Source organism: Hippopotamus amphibius, chromosome 9 (assembly GCF_030028045.1).
Source record: "Hippopotamus amphibius kiboko isolate mHipAmp2 chromosome 9, mHipAmp2.hap2, whole genome shotgun sequence".
NCBI lineage: Eukaryota > Metazoa > Chordata > Mammalia > Artiodactyla > Hippopotamidae > Hippopotamus > Hippopotamus amphibius.
The window spans coordinates 11,569,064-11,584,334 of NC_080194.1; positions in this window are offsets into that span (position 1 = coordinate 11,569,064).

A 15,271-nucleotide genomic window follows, 5' to 3' on the forward strand; every position below is an offset into this window, starting at 1 on the left:
TTCTCACAGATTATAGATTATATCACTGATTACCCCTTTAACATTTTTGTTTAATGGGCAAATTCCTAAAACACAAAACCTACCAAGACTGAATCATGAACAGATAACCTGAACAGACCTCTTAACTAGAAAGGAGACTCAATTAGCAATCGAAAACTTTTTAACAAAAGAAGTCTAGGACCAGAGGATTTCATTGGTAAATTCTACCAAATGCTGAAAGAAGAATTAACATTAATTTTTCTCAAACTCTTCCAAAAAATGGAAAAGAAGGAAACACTTCCAAACTCATTTGTGGACAGAATTACTCTGATGTCAAAGCTAGACAAATCACTATAAGAAAAGAAAACTACAGACCAATATCCCCAGTGAATACTGATACGAAAGTCCTCAAAAAAAAAAAAAAAAATATGAGGAAACAGAATTCAATAGCATGTTATAAGGATTTCACACTAGGACCAAGTGGGATTTATTTCTGTAGTGTAAAGATGGTTTGACACATGAAGAACAATCAATGTAATCCATCACATCAACAGAATGAATAAAAAACACCCATATGATCATCTCAAATGATATAGAGAAAAACCTTTGACAAAATTCAGCACACTTTCATGCTAAAGACAAAATTTTCAAGGAAGTAGGAACAGAAACAAACTACTTCAACATCATAAGGGGCGTATATAAAAATCCCACAGCTCACATCATACTATATGGTGACAGAATAAAAGTTTTTCTTGTAAGGTCAGTAACAAGACAAGGATGCCCACTTTTGCCACTTCTATTTGACATAATACTAGAAGTCCTAACTAGAATAACTGGACAAGAAAAAGAAATAAAAGTCATCAAAATTGGAAAGGAAGAAGTAAAATTATCTCTATTTGCAGATGACATGATCTTTTATGTAAAAACCCTAGAAATTACACATACACACATAGACACACATACACACAACTATTAGAACTAACAAATTCAACAAAGTTGCAGGATACAAAATCAATACACATCTCTGGTTGCCAAGATGGCACAGTAGGAAGACACTGAGCTCACCTACTCCCATTGGCCCACCAAAATTACAACTATTTACAGAGCAGCTATCTATGAAAATGACCTACAGAAAAAGACTAGCAGAAAAGATCTTCCACAACTAAAAATATAAAGGAACCACAATAAGATGGGTAGGAGAGGCAGAGAGGCAGTATGGTCAAGACCCATACCCCCAGGTAAGCAACCCACAAATGAGAGGATAATTACAATTGCAGAGGTTCTCCTCAAGGAGTGAGGGGTCTGCATCCCACATTGGACTCCCCAGCCCAGGGCTTCTGCACCAGGAGGATAAGGCCCCAGAATATTTTGCTTTGAAGGCCAGTGGGGATTACTTTCAGTAGAGCCAGAGGGCTGTGGGAAACAGACTCCACTCTTAAAGGGCACACACAAAATCTGACGTGCTCTGAGACCAAGGGCAGAAGTAATTTGAAAGGAGCCTGGGTCAGACACCTGCTGACCTTAGGAAGCCTTAAGAAGAGGCAGGAGGCAATTGGGACTCACACTAGGGACACAGATACTGGCAGTAGCCATCTTTGAGAGTTCATTCTAACATGAGGACACTAGACTGTTAAGCAACATTTTGGAATCCTCCCTCTAGCTTATTAGCACCAGGACCTGGCCTTACCCACCAGCCAGTAGCCACCAGTCCTGGGACACCCCAGGCCAAGCAGCTAGCCAGGTAGGGACACAGTCCCATCCACCAGCAGGCCAGCTTTCATAGGACCCCTTGAGCCCCCAAACACCCCAGAGACATGGCCTCACCAACCAGTGAGCTGACACCAGCTCCAGGATACCCTGGATCCCATAGTCAGCCATGTCAGGAATTGGCCCTGCATACCAGCAGGCTGATAATAGCTTCAGGACCCCCAGCCTTGCAGCCAGATACTCCAGGACACAGCTCTGCATACCAGTGGGCCAGAACTAGCCCCAGGACCCCTACTGCTCCACAGCCCTGGCCACCAATGGGCTAGGACTAGGGCCAGGACTCCTCAGGCCATGCAGCCAGCTGTGCCAGGACTTGGCCCAACCCATCAGAATCAGGCAGCCTCTGCATTAGGCAGGGACTAGCAACCAGCAAGAACAGGACCCAGTCACACCTACCAGCATGCCCACAGTAGTCAGTCCACCATAAAAGAAGGGTCATGCAGCCCACAGAGGGCACGCTTAGTGCATACAGCTCTGGTGACCAAAGGGGAGTGCACTGATGGGCCCCATAAAACATCTACATAAAGCCACTTCTCCAAGATTATGAAGTGTAACCGACCTACCAAATACATAGAAATAAAAACAAGAATTAGGCAAAACGAGACAATAGAGGAATATGTTCCAAATCAAGGAACAAGATAAAATCCCAGAAGAAGAATAAGTGAAGTGGAGACAAGCAATCTACCAAATAGAGTTCAAGGTAACAATCATAAAGATGCTTTACGAACTTGGGAGAAGAATGGATGAACCCAGTGACAAGTTTAACAAAAATAAAATATAAATAAGAACCAAAAGAGCTGAAGCACACAGCAACAAATAAAAATACACTAGAAGGAATCAATAGTAGATTATATAATAAGGAGGAACAAATCAGCAAACTGGAAGTGAGAGTAGTGGAAATCACTCAAAATGAACAGAAAAAAGAATTTTAAAAAATTTGAACAGTTTAAGAGACCTTTGGGACAATGTCAAGCATACTAACATTCACATTATAGGAGTCCCCAGAAGGAGAAGAGAGAAAAGGGGCAGAGAACAAATTTGAAGACATAGTAGCTAAAAACTTCCCTAACCTGGGAAAGGAAACAGACATTCAGGTCCAAGAAGCACAGAAAGTCCCCAACAGGATCAACCCAAAGAGGACCACACCAAGATTCACTGTAATTAAAATAAAAAAAATTAAAGAGAGAATCTTAAAAGCAGCAAGGGAAAAGCAACTAGTTATGTACAAGGGAACTCTCATAAGGCTATCAGGTAGCTGGCTTTTCAGCAGAAACTTTGCAGGCCAGAAGGGAGTGGCACAATATATTTAAAGTGATGAAAGGAAAAAAACATGCAACTAAAAATACTCTACCCATCAAGGCTATCATTCAGATTTTATGGAAGGATCAAGTTTTACAGACAAGCAAAATTTAAAAGAGTTCAGCACCACCAATCAGCTTTACAGGAAATGTTAAAAGGATTTCTCTAAGAAGAAAAGAAAAAGCCACAACTAGACATATAAAAATTAGAAAACAAAAAATCTCATTGGTAAAGGCAAATATACAGTAAAGGTAGTAGATAAATCACTTATAAAGCTAGTAGGCAGGTTAAAAGACAAAAGTAGCAAAATCATCTATATCCACAATAAGTAGTTAAGGGATACACACACACATAAAATATGTAAAATATGATATCAAAAACATTATATGTGGGGGTGGGGGGACTGAAAATGCAAGGTTGTTAAAATGTGTTCAAACTTAAGACATCAGCAAGACACACACACACACACACACACACACCCCCCTCATGGTAACACAAACAAAAAACCTATACTCGATACACAGACAAAAAAGAGAAAGGAAAACAAACATAACACTAAAGACAGTAATCAAATCAAAAGGGAAGAGAGCAAAAGAACAGGAAAGAACTACAAAATCTACCCCAAAATAATGAACAAAATGGCAAGAAGTATATATCTATCAATAACTTTAAATGTAAATGAACTAAATGCTATAATCAAAAGTCATACAGTGGCTGAATGGATACAAAAACAAGATCCATCTATATGCTGTCTACAAGAGAGTCACTTCAGCTCTAAAAACACACAAAGACTGAAAGTGAGGGAGGGGATGGAAAAAGGTATTCCACGCAAATGGAAACAAAAAGAAAGATGGGATAGCAATACTTATGTCAGATAAAATAGACTTTAAAATGAAGACTGTAACAAGAGACAAAGAAGGACATTACATAATTATGAAGGGATCAATCTAAGAAGATGTAACAATTGTAAATGTATATGCACCCAACATAGAAACTTCTAAATACATAAAGCAAATATTTACAGACATAAAAGGAGAAACTGACAGTAACCCAACAATAATAAGGGACTCTTAACACCCCCACTTATATCAATGGACAGGTCATCCAGACATAAAATCAATAAGGTGACACTGGACTTAAACAACACATTAGACCAGTTGAACTTTATATATATATAAATATATATATATTACATTCCATCCCAAAGCAGCAGAAAACACGTTCTTTTCAAGTGTACATGGAACATTCTCCAGGATAGATTACATGATGCTAGGCCACAAAACAAGCCTCAGTAAACTGAAATCGTACCAAGCATCTTTTCTGACCACAACACTATGAGACTAAAATTCAAACTACAGGAAAAAAACTTCAAAAAACACAAACATGTAGAAGCTAAACACTGGGGTGGGATGAATTAGGAGACTGGAATTGTGATATATACTTACTAATAAGAGAAAAATATCAAATTTTACACTTTATATGCAGTTTTTTGTATGTCAATTATATCTCAATAAAAGTTCTTAAAAAAAGAAGCTAAACAAAATGCTACTAAACAATCAATGGGTCACTGAATAAATCAAAAAGGAAATAAAAAATACCAGGAGACAAACGAAGATAAAAACACATAATAAAAAAATCTGTGGGACACAACATAGGTTCTTTTTTTTTTCATAGCTTTATTTTCTTTCTTTTTTGAAAATATATTTATTTTTATTTTTATTTATTGGCTGTGTTGGGTCTTCATTGTTGTACACGGGCTTTCTGTAGTTGTGGAGAGTGGGGGCTACTCTTCATCGTGGTGTGCAGGCTTCTCAGTGCAGTGGCTTCTCTTGTTGCAGAGCACGGGCTCTAGGCGCACAGGCTTCAGTAGCTGAGGAGCATGTGCTCATCATTAGTTGTGGCTCGCGGTCTCTAGAGTGGAGGCTCAGTAGCTGTGGCACACGGGCTTAGATGCCCCATGGCATGTGAGATCTTTCTGGACCAGGGATTGAACCCATGTGCCCTGCATTGGCAGGCAGATTCTTAACCACTGTGCCACCAGGGAAGCCCCAACATAAGTTCTAAAAGGGAAGTTTATAGTGATGCAAGCCAGCCTCAGGAAACAAGAAAAATGTCAAAAGAAATGAGTGCAAGAAGCACAACAAGCAGGAAAAAAATATTAAGTGGTAAACAGTGATTTAAAACAAATCATGATATTGACACATCTGAGATCCAGTTGCAGAAAGTGCTGCCAACACATGGAGGTCAGAGAGGCTTTGTGCCAGTATAAGGGTGACTTAGAGCAAGAGGCTGAGGAAAGAATGGTCCAGGTAACAATCCTGCTGACCCAAGAATGACCAATGGCCCATCCCCATCTGCAGGCAGACTAGACTGTACAGCATTTGAGGCTACGTTGAGAGGGTTTTGATTTTCCTTTTTTTTTTTTTATAAGAAAAAATAATTTTCAGGAAAAAATATTCTTCTGATAACTTTCAACACTGAACTTAATAAATTGACCTTAAAATTTAAAAAAGTAATAAGGACTCCTAGGTTTGGGTGGAGAACCCATAATGTGAACTTTCCATTATAATAACCATGATGAGAATAATACCCAGCAATTTCAGATTGGAGGTTACCTGGGATGGGATGGAGTGGGAAAGAAAGTCTATACCTAAGACTTCAACTGACTTGGTTGTTATTTTTAAAGTGTTCTGAAAAAGGACCATCCTTACACTTTTTTTGATGGTTGGAATATTTCATAATAACTTTTTACTTTTTTGAGGATTAACTTACATTCAGTAAAGCACAAAAACGTTAGCTGTCCAGATTGGTGAATTTTTATATGTGTACCCCAGTGTAATCCACTCATATCAAAATAGAGAACATTTCCAACTCCAAAAAAAGGGGGGAAATACCCCCAAATCACTTACAAAATCAGTTTCATTTCTATATACTAAAAAAGAACTTCAAAGGAAACGAAGAAAATAATTCCATCTACAATAGCATCAAAAAGAATAAAATACTTAGGAAAAGCTTAACCAAGGAGGCAAAAGATTTATACACTGAAAACTACAAAATGTTGCTGAAAGAAATAAAAGATACCAAGTGGAAAGACATTCAGTGTTCAGAGATTAGAAGACTTAACATTGTTAAGATGTCTATACTATCCAAAGTGATCTATAGATGCAATGTAATTGCTCTCAAAATCTCCATGATGTATTTTCCAGAAATAGAAAAATCCATCTTAAAATTCATATGGAATCTCAAAGGACCCTGGACAGCTGAAACAACCTTGAAAAAGAACGATGCTGGATGCCTCACAATTCCTGATTTCAAACTCAGTAATCAATAGTGTGGTTCAGGCATGCAGACAGACCATTTAATAGAATAGAGAGCCCATAAACACTCACACATATGGTCAAATGATTTTTGAGAAGGGTGCCCAGACCACATAGGGGGAGTAGGACAGTGTTTTCAATTCGCAGTACTGGGAAAACTGAATTTCCACATGTAAAAGAATGAAGTTGGACCTTATCTTATACCACCTACAAAGAAATAACTCAAAATGGATGAAAAACCTAAATATAAGAGCAAATTATAAAACTCTTAGAACAAAACATAGAAGAAAGTCTTCATGATATTCGATTTGACAATGATTTCTTAGATATAACACTAAAGACACAGATAACTAAGGAAAAAATAAATTGGACTACATCCAAATTTAAAACTTCTGTACATCAAAGGACACAATCAACACTGTGAGAAGGCAACCCACAGAATGGGAGACAATATTTGCAAGTCATATATCTGATAAGGGGTTAAGATGCAGAATCTACAAAAAATGCCTACAATTCAATAACAAAGAAATGACCCAATTAAAAGAATAGGCAGAGGACTTGAATAGACATTTCTCTAAAGAAGATATAAAAATGGCCAATAAGTACATGAAGGATGCTCAAAAACCACTAATCATTGGGGAAATGCATATCAAAACCACAATGAGATACCACTTCACATCCATTAGGATGTTACTACAAAAACAAAACAAAATAGAAAATAACAACAGTTGGTAAGGACGTGGAGACATTGGAACCCTGTGTGCTGTTGGTGGGAAAGTAAAAGGGCCGCAGCCACTATGGAAACTGACATGACAGTTCCTCAAAAAGTTAAAAACAGAATTACCATATGCTCTAGCAATTTCACCTCTGGGTACATATATAGAACAATTGAAAGTAGAGACTCAAGGAAATATTTGTACGCCCATGTTCATAGCTACATTATTATCAATAGTCAGAAGATGGAAGCAATGTATCCACGGATAAATGAATTGATAATGAAAATGTGGTCTATACATGCAATAGAATATTATCCAGTCTTAAAAAGGAAGGAAATTCTGACACATGCTACAACATGGAAGAACCTTGAGGACATTATGCTAAGTGAAATAAGCCAGTCACAAAAGGACAAATACTGTATAATTCCACTTATATGAGATACTCTGAGTACTCAGAATGCATAGAGACATAAAGCAGAATGATGGTTGCAAAGGGCTGGAGGAAGAGAAGAGGGAGTTGTTTGATCTATACAGTTTCAGTTTTGCACAAAGAGTTCTGAAGATGGATGGTGGTGACAGTTGCACGATAATGAGAATGTACTTAATACCACTGAACAGTACACTTTAAAATGGTTAAAATGGTAGATTTTATGTTATGTGTATTTTACCATCATTTGAAAAATTATCGAAGTATGCTCCACAGAAAAGTAATTCAAGAGGTGGAGATTAACTAAAAGATCAATATAAAGTATTTATATCCATATGGAAAATTTTTGTTTGCTTTTATTAAAAGCATTTAATAAAGAACATCTTTGAAAATTTACAACATGGCACAAGAAATAAATGCTCATTGTAGAAAATTCACAAAATATGGGCAAACAAAAGTAAGAAAATACATTCAAAAACCACCCATAGTTTGCCATCCAAAGATAACTATGGCTAATTTTTGGTGTATAGCCTTTAAAATATATATATATGTGTGTGTGTGTGCGCACACACACATATATATACACATGCATATATGTGTATATATATTTATATGTGTGTTACACACACACAGATAACAAAAACTTGATTTACCATAAGATATTCATTTATAAAATGAAAAGACATCACAAATTCTTATCTGCCCACACTGGTCCTGCCATTCTACTTGTAGTCACAGTAATGTGTTACTACCTATAATTATACTGATGTCTACGCATATTCAAAAACAACATTACCAATGAGAATTCTTATCTGTGGGTACAGACAGGGTTGAACAGACAAGAGTGGCCCTTTCTACCCTCTGGACCACTGTACACATGGAGGCTGTTTTTCCCCCATTTTATTATGAACATTTTCAAACAAACAGTAAAGTTGAAATAATTTCCTAGCGAACACTGTGTATCCACCACCTAGGTTCTACCATTAACATTTTTTGTTATGCTTACTTTATTCCATGTATCTCTATTCTTCTCTCCATCAATCCCTCTTAATTTTGTAAATTGCAGATGTCAGTACATATCTCCCTAAATATTTCACCATGCATATTTTTAACTTGTTTATTTCGACATAAAATTTATATACAATGAAATGCACAAATCTTATGTGGGCATTCATTGAGATCTGACAAATGCATACAGCTGTTTAATCCAAAACTACCAGGCTCTAGTATATTACCATCACCCCAGAAAGTTTCCTCATGCCTCTTCCCAATCACCCCTGTCCTCATTCCCCAGGGGCAACAAATGCTCTGATCTTTTTTCTACCATAGGTTAGTTTTGCCTTTTGTAGAATTTCATGCAAGTGGGATCATGCGTCCACTCAGCACAACTAACCCTCTTACTCATCAGCTCAAATAGAGGAGTTTAGGAACCATTTACTTCCTCTGGTCTCCAGTGTGCTGAGACACATTTGCTGATGCTGCCACCCCTGCTGGCCACTTGATGTAGCAGCTAGTTGTGTGTGGTCTGGCCACAGTCTGTGAAATTGATGATAATGCCAGGCCACCGTTCACTGGGGTCAGAGGAAAATGGAAATCATAGGTTAGGCATTTATGAAACATGTGCAGGAAACAGACACTGCCCAATCCTACTGGAGAGTACATAGGGAGGAGTCAAAATTGTCTTGTGCAGTGGTTTTTGTCATTAATCAGACAGTATAAATTTGCAACTATCATTGTTTGATAATACTTTTATTTTGCAATAAATCTAGGCAATGAGTCAATTTTTTAAAAACTAAAAGTATACATTTAGTGAACAATTAAACATTAAGCTTCTGTGTCTTGGGACAAATGATGATGAAAGTGTAACGTGCACAAAATATTTCTGGCATTTTCTAACAAATCCCTCACTATTAAGGGTAATATCCCTTTTAATTAGGGTGTCATAGCAAGATCACCAACCACTTGAAAACCAGAAGGCACAAATCCAGGGCAGAAGAAGCATCAGGATCTATTTAATCGTAAGTGGATATTTAAAGAATGTGCCCATAGATAATGACTGCAGCTACAGAATGTACATCTACTAATCACTTTACGAAGCATAGCTTTTTCACTTAGATCAACTGAATATTTTCCTAAACTAATTTTACTTGTTTTCACTTTCAGGTTTCTTGTGCACATTTGAAAAGTAAAGTACTGGGAAACTGAAAAGGGAAAAATGGGGAACTTTGCAAACAGTTAAATAATTCCAATTTTACTTACCACTGTCACTTGATAAGTCAGCTAGAAAATCAGTTTAGATATTTTCTAATATTGGATTGCTTTTAAAATCCAACTCATGGAGTCCAAGGAAAGCTTTGGAAGTTCATCCTGCCCAAAGTGAAACACTTGAGGTTTCTTTGAATGTTAGTATAAATTCAATTAAAATGCTTAACAATGATGATAAACATATTTGCTTTTCTACTGATAATATAAAAGCAAATTTTGGTGAAGGATAGCCTTACAGGAAAAACAGTGTTCTTACTGAATGAAAACAGCCTGCAGAGCCAAGTGGTACTCAGAATTGGTCACGTGAACACACAAGCCGTAATTGTGTACAAACAAGTCACAGCATTTTACTAATTAAAAAAATAAATAAAAGAAGCTATAGTTGTCAAACTTTAGGTACACACGTACACACACACACAACTAAACTACCAAATTTTTGTGACAAGGTTAATGGTGAAATGAAAAAAAACCCAAAACATTGGCGTAGTAATATGAGCTTTATCTCCTTCCTGCTCATAATCAATGAGATTTAAAGCAATTTTAAGTCTTTAACTTTTATTTCGTAAATCAAGTGTCCTACAATGTATTGAACTTTTATTTATTTAGAAATGAGAGCTCTAAAATTTGATTGAATTTAATTTAAAATCAGTTGGAAATCTTTAAAGTATGCAATAAATGGAAAGCTCCCAAAATGCAGCTTTTGAAACTTTTGGAGAACTGCCGTGAATAAAAGCAAAGCTTGCAAACAAGAAGACACTGAAATATTTTCTTACTAAAGCAAAGATGGAACCAAACAAATACAATAATGATCACTCAAACAGTACATGATATATGAGATTTGATTTGGAAAACTGGTAATTGAGTTTGGAAAATCTCAACACGTAGGAAGAATAATTTGATGGGGCTTCTATTATCTTATTAGATAAACTGATGTTCTGTGCCAGAATGAAGTAAAAGTAAAAAACAAACAAACAAACAAACAAAAACTATGACTTTTCACCATTTAAATTTGATGAAGCGTTAAAAATAATAATAAATACAGGCGATCATCATGGTGAATTCTCTCTTTAAAAATATTTGTCAAAAAAGTTACTCCAAATGCAAGCGGATAATATCTGAAATATTAGATTGAACTATTTGGTTCTTTCAACATAGAAAAATATTTTGGAGACCACCCTTCATCCAGCTGAAATCTCCCTGATCTTACCAGCATCTGTTAGTTATTTTCTCAATTAAAAAATATTTTTTTTTACCACAACTGAACCAACTGAGTGTCAAGAATTTCAAATTAGCCATAAATTACAAGTTGAAGATCTCAGAAATTTTATGAAAAAAAATCCACACAAAAATAGAAATGTACTGAAAAAAAATTTTTCGGAAAAATACTAGTGACACTTTTAGAGTTAAGAATGGCTAAGGATGAACAGGCAGAGAACAGAGTGAAAATACTCTGCCTGAGTATATAATGGTGGATACACGTCATCACACATTTGTCCAAACTCATAGAGTGTACACCTCCAAGAATGAACCCTTGTATAAACTATAGACTCTGTGTGGTAATGATGTGTCAGTGCAATAAATGGACCACTCTGGTGGGAGATGCTGGTAATGGGGGATGTGTGCATGTGTGGGGGAAAGAGGTGTAAGGGCAATCTCTACAGCTTCTGCTCAGTTTTGCTGTGAATACTACTTAGCCATAAAAAAGAACGAAATTTGGCCATCTGCAACAACATGGATGGACCTGGAGGTATTATGCTCAGTGAAGTAAGTCAGACAGAGAAAGACAAATACTCTGTTTTCACTTACATGTTAAATCGAAAAAATTAAAACAAACAAATGAACATAACAAAATAGAAACACTCACAGAGAACAAACCAGTGGTTACCAGAGGGGAGGAGGGTGGGAGGAGGGGCAATACAGAGGAAGGGGGTCAAGATGTGCAAACTACCAGGTGTGAAATATTACTAAATAAAATACAAAGATATATGTGCAGCACAGGGACGATAACCAACACTGTATGATAACTTTAAATGGAGTATAGCCTATAAAAACATCGAGTTGTTATGTTATACAACCGAAAGTAATATAATACTGTAAGTCAACTGTACTTCAATAACAAAATATATATTTTAAAGGATAAACATTGCTACGAAACTGACTGAAGAACCAGGATAGATACCAAGAATAACTATTCTATTTTTTATTTTTAATGGTCATAAAACCAACATTTACACATTTAAAGTTTTTGGATAAGACATTTAAGGTTTTTGCATACATATATACATGGATATATTTGGTTGGCCAGAAAGTTCCTTCGGGTTTTTCCATAAGATGGAACTTTCTGGCCAACCCAATATGCTACTTTCCGTTTATTAGAAATAATTTTGGAAAATGTTTTTGAATAGAACAGTTTTTATCATTCTATCAATGTAACTAAACCTTTCTCAGTCAATAAATATTTCAAAAATATGTAACAAATATTTTAGCACTCCTTTTTCCTCTCTAAAGTATGCTGTCACCCTACCTTTGAGGGCAGTTACAAGAATGCTATGTGTTCTGAAAGCAATTCTAAAAAGGGAGTCACAGCAATGTTTTCAGCAAAGGCAATGGGATAACCATGGCACTTCTGGAGGAAGACGCTTGATGAAGGGCAAAGGTCATGTAGAATACCCAGCATAAAAAAGTCAGTTCCACTGACTCGGTTCTCTTGTCTGTAAAAGGAAAGTTTGTCTTAAAGCAGATCCTACAAACCAAAGTGTGGGAATCACCTGGGACGCTTTAAACAAACACTGAACCCAAATCTCTGTGAGTGATGGAGAAAATGCAGAACCAGCTGCCTACTACATCTTTTCTTTGAGTGACTTCCTATGAATCCATAAATGTCTGCTCCATGGTGTGTCCTGGAAGAGCCGGGACATCGCAGTCATTCACCACCACCAAGCTCCTGCTCTGCGGGAGACATCACACTAGCTGCACTTTGTCCTGCCCTCATGCTGCTCACGGTGTGTTGGCAGAAGACTTGCCTGTGGACTTCTGCCCTTTCCTCCTGAAACTTCCACTCCTCAAAGCCTTCCTTGGGGAGGAAGATTTGTCTAGACTCTTTCTACTGTAGAAGCTACAGGTCAGTCAGAAGTCACTCCTGGCCACCAGAGGGGTTATTCTCGCAGGTGCATTGTGTTTTTCATTTGCAAGGTGAGCAATGAAGCCTGAGACGTTCCATCACTAGAAACGGTCTAGCTGTCACATGTAGGTGCATACTCATTTTTTGTTTTTCTCTTGACCCTTAAACATCTATTGTATTTTTTCTTCTTTTAAACTAGTTATATAGGCTTGATACAGAGAAGTTTGAAAACACAGAAAAGTAAAAGCAAATAAAAATCATCTAAAATATCACCTTCAAGAGAAAACTCATCACGGACTTCCCTGGTGATGCAGTGGTTAAGAATCTGCCTGCCAATGCAGAGGACACGAGTTCGATCCCTGGTTCAGGAAGATCCCACATGACACGGAACAACTAAACCCGTGAGCCACAACTACTGAATATGTGCTCTAGAGCCTGTAAGCCACAATTACTGAGCCCATGTGCTGCAACTACTGAAGCCCGCATGCCTGGAACCCCTTGCTCTACAACAAGAGAAGCCACTGCTTGCCGCAACTAGGGAAAGTCCACACGCAGTAATGAAGACCCAACACAGCCACAGGTAAGTAAATAAATTTATTTTTAGAAAAAGAGAGAGAGAAAACTAGCCACTATGAACACTCTGGTTTGTACAGTCTTCTGGTCTTAATTGCATTTATACACTTTCTTTTAGACAAAAGTGGAATTACATTACAACTTTGGTTTTATAAAATTGAGAATGTTTACAAGGAGTGTTTCTTCACCTGCTCTTTCCGTTGTCACTTTTTCTGGAGATTTAAGTCTCAAAGTAGATGTATTAATTTAGCAGAGGGAGAGTTGAGATGTCTCGTTAAAACTTGGATGAATTTCCTCCATCACAGCTTATTCATATAAGTAGCCTTGTTAAAATCAACGGCTCCCATGAATAAGACATCCACGCTAATGCCCCACAGCCAAATACATTGAGAGAGAAACGGCTACTCCTTCCTTACATTTTGCACGTACAACAAACACTGGCTGAGATGTGTCAGCTGCTCTGAAGGGCAAGAGTAGAAAATTAAACTTCATTTATAATTTCCATGAGCCAAAAAAAAAAAAAAAAAAAAATCAAAGCACAACCATCCGTGTCACGCTGAACTTGGAAGGAAGCATCAATATTAAGATATGCCCTGCTTTGAACAAAAGCTGCTGGAATCTGGAATAATCTTTCGTAGCCAAGGATCGCCTTTGAGGTTCACTCCCAAAACCAGGCAACCACCAGGGACAGCTGGTCTCATGATTTTGAGTGTTTAAAGTGGAGCAATTCCAGTTCATGCGCACTAATACAATTTGTGAAAACAATACATGCATCCCTGGCATGATACTCAAAGCTTAACAAGATCTCTTTTCTCCCGGAGTGTATTGTTGGCTGATCGCTCTCAGTCATTAAGTCGGAAGAGACATGCAGGGAGCATGCTTTGGAGGAGTACACAGAACCAGGTGATTTAATTGTGTCTCACATTTTTCTCTTCTTGGTAGCTAATTAGTAAACATTCCTTTCTCTTCCTCATCTCTTTTGAGGTCATATTAGCAATTATCTGCCCTCCAGTTAACACAAAACTACTTGAATAGCTCAATGCGGAAGAGCTTATCAGCTTTCTTCCATTTCCTTTTGCCCAAGAATGATTAGCAATGAAATATTTCAAACATACAGAAAAAAAAGAGAGGTAAATAAAACCACCCAGATTTAACAGAGGTTAATCTCCACTGTACATACTTAAGGTATTTTTAATAAAGCCCTCCAGTCATGACTGCCACATTTACAAGAATATTTGGCCTTTTGCTATAACATGCCTTATGAACACATCTTGGAGTGTAAATCTCTGACATCTCTCTCTGTAGTGGTTGCACAGCTGTCAGCAACATGGTCCACTCCACAAGGCAGGGGGTGAGGCAAGGTGGTATGGTGGCTGCAGCCTGGCTTTGCGGGCGCACAGATCCAAGCTGCAATCCCTGTCAGCTAGCTGTGTGAACCTGGACAAATGTCTGTCCCTACTTTCTCATTTGTAAAACAGGAATAACAACACCTACCTCGTAGAGATGTTGTGAGGTGATGGAAGTAAAGCCTTAGAAGAGAACCCAGCATGCGGTAAGCGGCTGTTATCAGCTCATCTGCTGTATGTACTGAACAAGCCTTATAAAGCTTGGGTCCGTATCCAACTGAAACTGTATTTACCAGGAACCAGCCAACCCCTATCCAGATCATTAACAACTCCTTACTTGTGGACTAATACATGTCACCTTGGTGTGTGAGGTCAGATTCAGCCCGGTGAAATGGCAGTCTTTTGTTTTTTTTTTTTAATGGCTGGAGGTGACTTTTTCCCATGCTGTTGATTTCAAAAAC